The sequence below is a fragment of the Sinocyclocheilus anshuiensis genome, unplaced genomic scaffold (genome assembly GCF_001515605.1).
Source record: "Sinocyclocheilus anshuiensis isolate Anshui unplaced genomic scaffold, SAMN03320099.WGS_v1.1 scaffold2031, whole genome shotgun sequence".
Classification (NCBI taxonomy): domain Eukaryota; kingdom Metazoa; phylum Chordata; class Actinopteri; order Cypriniformes; family Cyprinidae; genus Sinocyclocheilus; species Sinocyclocheilus anshuiensis.
Genome location: NW_015549686.1, coordinates 25,805 through 32,279, shown reverse-complemented (window position 1 = coordinate 32,279; position 6,475 = coordinate 25,805). Strand labels below are relative to the sequence as shown.

The 6,475-nt window shown below is 36.8% G+C and overlaps 1 long non-coding RNA gene across 1 annotated transcript in view; it reads right to left on the bottom strand.

Annotated features, from left to right (window-relative positions):
• The window catches only part of LOC107660453 (uncharacterized), a 12,348-nt gene extending 11,577 nt beyond the window's left edge, over positions 1–771 (bottom strand). The window contains exon 1 of the long non-coding RNA XR_001631003.1: positions 701–771. This is a non-coding gene — a long non-coding RNA (uncharacterized LOC107660453). The remainder of the gene's footprint in view (positions 1–700) is intronic.
• Positions 772–6,475: the final 5,704 nt, after the last annotated feature.

The window sequence follows — 6,475 nt, the reverse complement described above, 5'->3', positions numbered from 1 at the left end:
TCTGTCTACATGGCATCACTAGGTTCTGTCATTCAGAAACATGGCTTTTCATATCACTGCTATGTTGATGACATTCAGCTCTACCTCTCAATCCATCCTGATGATCCATTTCGGAACATGCTTCACAACTCCTTGTTTAAGCTCTTGTTCTGTCGAGGCTGGACTATTGCAATGCTCTCTTGGCAGGTCTTCCAACCTTTACAATTAATCCAGAATGCGGTAGCAAGATTAATTTTTAATGAGCCGAAAAGAATGCACATCACATCTCTGTTTATGAATTTGCACTGACTACCAATAGCTGCTCGCATAAAATTCAAGGCATTAATGTTTGCCTACAAAACCACCACTGGCTCTGCACCCCTTTACCTAAATTCATTACTACAGACTTACGTGCTCTCTAGAAGCTTGTGTTCTACAAGTGAACATCACTTTATTGTGCCATTCCAAAGAGGCACAAAATAACTTTCACTGACTTTCTTTATTTGACCCTCTAACTCTAGCACTCTCTATTCTAATTCTATTCTTAAAAAAAACCCTGCCCCGTTTAGACTGCACTCTATTCATTTACTAGTTTTCTTAAAAAAAAATTATTATTATCAGAGTTGTGACAGCAGAAGTTGAATGAAGATGAATGTTTAATACTGTGTGCAAAAAAATCCCGCCTTATCATACCTTATAAAGTGCACACAAACAGTATTACCAAAGCCACTACAAGGCAAGCCTGCAACTTTTAGCCAAAAAAGCGTAACGGCTAATGCTAATGCTTCCGGTTTGCCAGTATGTGGGTTTCAATTTTTTTTTGAAAGGATGTCAGTGGAGGAGAGGCTTCACTACGCTCAATAAACAGCTTTTTTTAAGGAAACAGCTTATCATTTAATGAATCGATGAATTTGAATTTAACTATTTTTAGAGTTTACACCGAAAAAATTGCGGTTTTATAAGAGAAACCACTGACTTTTTGCAACAGGTGGGATACAGCTTACGGCATTTCTCATTCATTCCTATGGTATCCGTAAACGGCGATTGAGTGTCGCACAACTGTAATGTGATTGGTTATGAAGGCACACGTGATCCAAGTTGACCGTTAAGCTTTCTCCAATAGTAAGTAATACAGACCCTCTCATCTCCCTATAGTAAGACAATCTCTGGTATTACTTTGTTTTAACATGTATATAGTTAGTATGTGACTACCTTGAAACCAATAACGGTGTGTCTCTTTTGATAATTGACGATAATAGAGTTCTGCTCTAGTCCAAGTTCTTCATGGCTAAAGTAGAGGCGTGTGACTAGTAATCAGTGTAGCTCACAGCGTCCTCTGTTGGTGAAAGTAATCATTGTTTTGAACTTGCTGTAAAACGGGGACATTTCTGGGGACAGCTCCAGTCGGGGACAGGACACCAAAAACCGGAACTGTCTCCAGAAAGCAGGGACGTCTGGTCAACCTATCTATGACTGCATTATAATGTCTTATATCGGAATGTGATCACGTGTGTGGACGTGTAGGAGAAATTTGGCTGCTGAAAATACAATATTTTATTTTAACTAAAAGATTTAAAGTTAAATTTAATGATACGAAATTCAAAGATCTCATCTAGTAATATTTAGCTTAATCTACATAATCAATATTATAACCACCAGTAGGCTAATATTAAATATATAAGCCACCCCTAGAAATAATGTTTTTATTATTATTATTTTCTTTTCTTTTCTTTTTGCATTTGAAGAATGAGATGTTCAGATACTGCTTGTGTTTGTAATATGTAATATTTTTGTACTTATCTGGAGTTATTTATTCATTTTGCAGGATCAGTACAGATTTGTGACTGGATATACAGTGTGGAATCACAGACCTGTATTGAAGTTAGAAGTTTTTTAATGAATTGTTGCCCAGCCAGCTCACCCTGATCACACATTACAAGCTAAAACTGCCATCAAGTCACTAACTATCCCTATGGCTTTTTAACGAGTTCGTTTGCCCATATAATCTTATCTATAAAAGCTTGCTGTCCACTGATGAGGGGCTCGATGAAACAGCTTCAACTCGATACCTTCAAAATACATTTTGACCTTGTGGACATTTTTAGGTTCCCAGTGAGGAAACAGGCTTATAAATCATACAGAATTATGTTTTCTGTGATGGCGAGATTTAGGTTTAGGTACTTTTGTATGTAAGGGAGAAAATGATTTTGCATTGTTCTCCAGACTCTTTCTAAGTGAGATAAAGAGTTGTAACTTTGTGTATAGTGTTGTTGTTTTTTTGTGCATCAGCAAAAAGGGTTTTTGTGTATTTTTTTTTAGAGATTGTTCTGTCAATGAATTTTAAGTGGTTAAAAGTGGCTGAATTTCATTTAATGTAATGTTCAAACTGTGATATATTTAAAATCAATTACAAATAATATGCATTAGATGGTCGAAAACATTACATTTAAACATGAAACACGGTGTCTGCGTTGCTTTCACTCAAAATTACAAGTTGATTTTCTGCTATAAAGCAGATCCCCAATATGGAGCTTACTTTTTTATTTATTTTTTGTTTGTTTGTTTTTTGGAATGCAAAAAACAGCCCAAAACATTATAATAAATTCATAGTTTGTGGTGCACAGATATATGCTTGATCTACCTCTGGACTTTGATTATCATAACATTATAAGAGGTAATGTTGTGAATAAAAAATAAAATAAAAATAAAACTTATCACTTCGTTTTATATTGTTCCATATACACATATATGACTTTCAGAAGATAATGTTAGGCAAAATGTTTATTTGTATTGTAACAAACTGTATAATAATTGTAATTGTATAATTACACAATTGTACTAGTAATATAATTGTTTGACATCATCAAAAGCTGAAAGCTAAAGCAGAAAGTGACATTATTTTATTTATTAGTTAGAATATGTGGCAAGGGACAGCCTTACATGCTTGTGTATAGTTTGTATAAGCCTAGCACATTTCAGCTCCAATGACAGATCTGAAACAAAAATTCCATCTTATTGACTCTTTTAACAGCCATTTTTCACATTGTAAGGAGTGAGCGTGGCAATGGAATAAAGGATCCAAGTGCAGGCTTTATTAAAATAGAGCGTAGTCAAAACAGTCAGGGTCAAACAGTAGCAAACAGAAGCATCCAGGGTGAGACAAAAGCGTAATCCTATAAGCAGGCAATGGTCAGGGCAGGCAGCAAATGATCACAAAATGCAAGAATGCAGTCCGAGATCAATGCAATAACAAGGCAATACTAGGCAAAGAACAAGGCAAGGTAAACAAGGGAAATGCTCTGTAATGTCCGCAGTGCTAAACAATGCTTCACAAGGTGTGTGTGAATGAGTGCAGCTTAAATAGTCTGTCTTATAGGCAACAGGTAAGCATGTAATTAGTTCCTATGGAGAGTATTATGGGAAAAGGAGTCCAGGGTGAATAGGTGATGGAGACCTCTGGTGGTGAGAGGGAGGAATGGCAGGGACCGGGACCGGGACCGTAGACAGTACAGAGACGGCATCTTTAGCCATAACAGGACAGGCTGAGAGTTCAGAGTTGGCCTCCTTGGCTGTGACAGGATAGGAAGAGAGTTGAGAGATAGCCTCCTTGGGTGTGGCTGGATAGGCATAGAGTTCACAAACAGTCTCCTTGGCCATGGCATGAGAGGAGCTGAAGCGGACGCCACCACCTCAGGAGGAGCTGGAGTGGGCTCTGGAGCGGATCCATGGACTGGAGCGGGCTCAGAAGTGGATTCATGGACTGGAACAGGCTCAGAAGTGGACTTATGGACTGGAGCAGGCTCTGGAGGAGTAGTAGAGCAGTGTGTAGCCCAAAACACAAAGGATGGCTACAGCCATTACAGGGAGCACTGAGGATAGGGGACCAGTCTCTGTGATAGCCAGTGCTGAGGCCCTTGGGATGCCAGCTGCTCTGGCTGAAACTAGCAGTAGGTCCGTCAAACTGGAGATCAGTCTTGGTTGTCTGGGCACTGCCTTGCTTGCTTCAAGTGCATTGTTCATGATGGCCGGAAACACTGGAGTGGCGTCCATGATGGCTGAAGACTGTGGCATAGTGTCCGTGACAGCTGGAGACTCTGGCGTGGTGTCCATGATGGCTGGAGACTCTGGACTGGTGGCCATCTTGTGAAGAGGCTCTGGGCTGGTGGCCATCTTGTGAAGAGGCTCTGGACTGGCGGCCATCTTGTGAAGAGACTCAGAGCTGGTGGCCATGACAGTATGAGGCTCTGGAATGGCTTCAATGTCATCACGAGACTCTGGAATGGCAGCCACGACGTGAAGAGGCTCTGGGATGGCAGCCGTGACGTGAAGTGGCTGTGGTGTAGAGACTACTGGGTTTGGGAGTGCTGAGAGTGTCAGGCTTGAGTTCATTAATACTGTAAAGTTATTTTTTTTAACTGCTTCTTGCTGCTTCTGTACTGTATATCAAACAACTTTTGACCTCTAAATGAAGAACGAAAAATAAATTTGCTGTGAGTACATCAGGGCATTTTTTATTTTTATTTATTTATTTATTTTTTATAGTTTTGTAAAACGTTCCCACAGTCTGCTTCGGTTTCTTCTTGCATCTGGGAGGGCTGAATTAGTAGTCTACAGCGCCCCACTGGTCAATCCATGGTATTGCAGGACCTGAAATTGGGTCTAATGAGATCAGAAGAGTATTCCACAAAAAACTATTTTTTGACAACTTTTAATTGTAGACCTTGTCGATAATGTTGACTTATCATTTCAGCCCTATAAGCTGTTTGGACTCTCATTCTGATGGCACCCATTCAGTGCAGAGGATCCATTGGTGAGCAAGTGATGTGATGCTACATTTCTCCCAATCTGTTCCCGTGAAGAAACAAACTCATCTACATATTGGATGCAGGTGCAGTACATTTTCAGCAAATTTTAATTTTTCGGTGAGCTATTCCTTTAAGGCAGGATTAGTAGTATATGACCAGTGAAATCTTTAGCAAGAAGAAATCTTTCACTCAAAAGCCAGACGACTTGCAGTGTGTTGATGAGGAAACCAACATGTTCAAACAAATAAATCTTATTAGACAACTTGTGGAATTAATGGTTATTCCACAGTAAATAAATCTAAAAAAATTTCTTAATTTTCTAAAGGCTTCCAACTTCCCCCCCGGTAATTATTTTATAAAGATACATTTTTAGAATTAACTTCCAGCTTTTCCTGAAGATCGTAGTTCACTCTTCATTAATAAATAAATAAATAAAAATAAAATAAGAAATAATGCCTGTTATAGGAATTATACCACCACAACCAGAATATATATTTTTTAAAGTGTATTACATATCCTTGAAAAGTGTTACAAGTTGTATTTAATAATTACATAAAGTAAAAAGGATACACACAGAAGAAAAAACAAGTAATTTTGTCAGCCCACCCAGATATCAGTCGAACAGTAAAACGGCACAACAATAAACAAACACTTAATCAACTGAAATTGATCCTACTGTCCATATGTGTGACTAGTTGATTATTTCCTCCAAGTGAAATTAGATTTGTAAAGATACACATCTAATTGGTTCACATAAAGATACACATCTTGTGTAAAAATATACAGTATAAAACATGAACAGAATAGGAAATAGAATAGGAAGTGATAAATTTTTTTCTACATCAATATTCAGTAAAATAAACATCATTTGTTAGAAACAGATACATGCTATGTTTCACGTCACAAAATATTTGACAAATATGTTTATATATATATATATATATATATATATATATATAAATAAGAATGTAATTAGAAGTAAAGAGTAAATAACAAATGATCATTCCCAAATATATACTATTGATCGGATACAGGATATGGAATAAATGAATTGTTATTTAGAGCTATTTAAAAGTCAATGAAGAACTAAAATTGTGTAAGAAAGATCAAGGAAACAACTAAATATTGTAAGATCAAAACTCTTTACCTCAATGTATTTGACTGAGTACATACCCCATTATTGTTATCACCTCTTTGTTGACTATTTTTGAACATACACTACCATTCAAAAGTTTGGGGTCGATACAGTTTAAATATTTTTGAAATAAGGCTCTTATGTTCACCAAGGCAGCATTACTTTTGATGTTGTGAAATGTTATTATGATTTAAATGAGCTGTTTCCTATTAGAAAACAGAAGAAAAAACAAGTAATTTTGTCAGCCCACCCAGATATCAGTCGAACAGTAAAACGGCACAACAATAAACAAACACTTAATCAACTGAAATTGATCCTACTGTCCATATGTGTGACTAGTTGATTATTTCCTCCAAGTGAAATTAGATTTGTAAAGATACACATCTAATTGGTTCACATAAAGATACACATCTTGTGTAAAAATATACAGTATAAAACATGAACAGAATAGGAAATAGAATAGGAAGTGATACATTTTTTTCTACATCAATATTCAGTAAAATAAACATAATTTGTTAGAAACAGATACATGCTATGTTTCACGTCACAAAATATT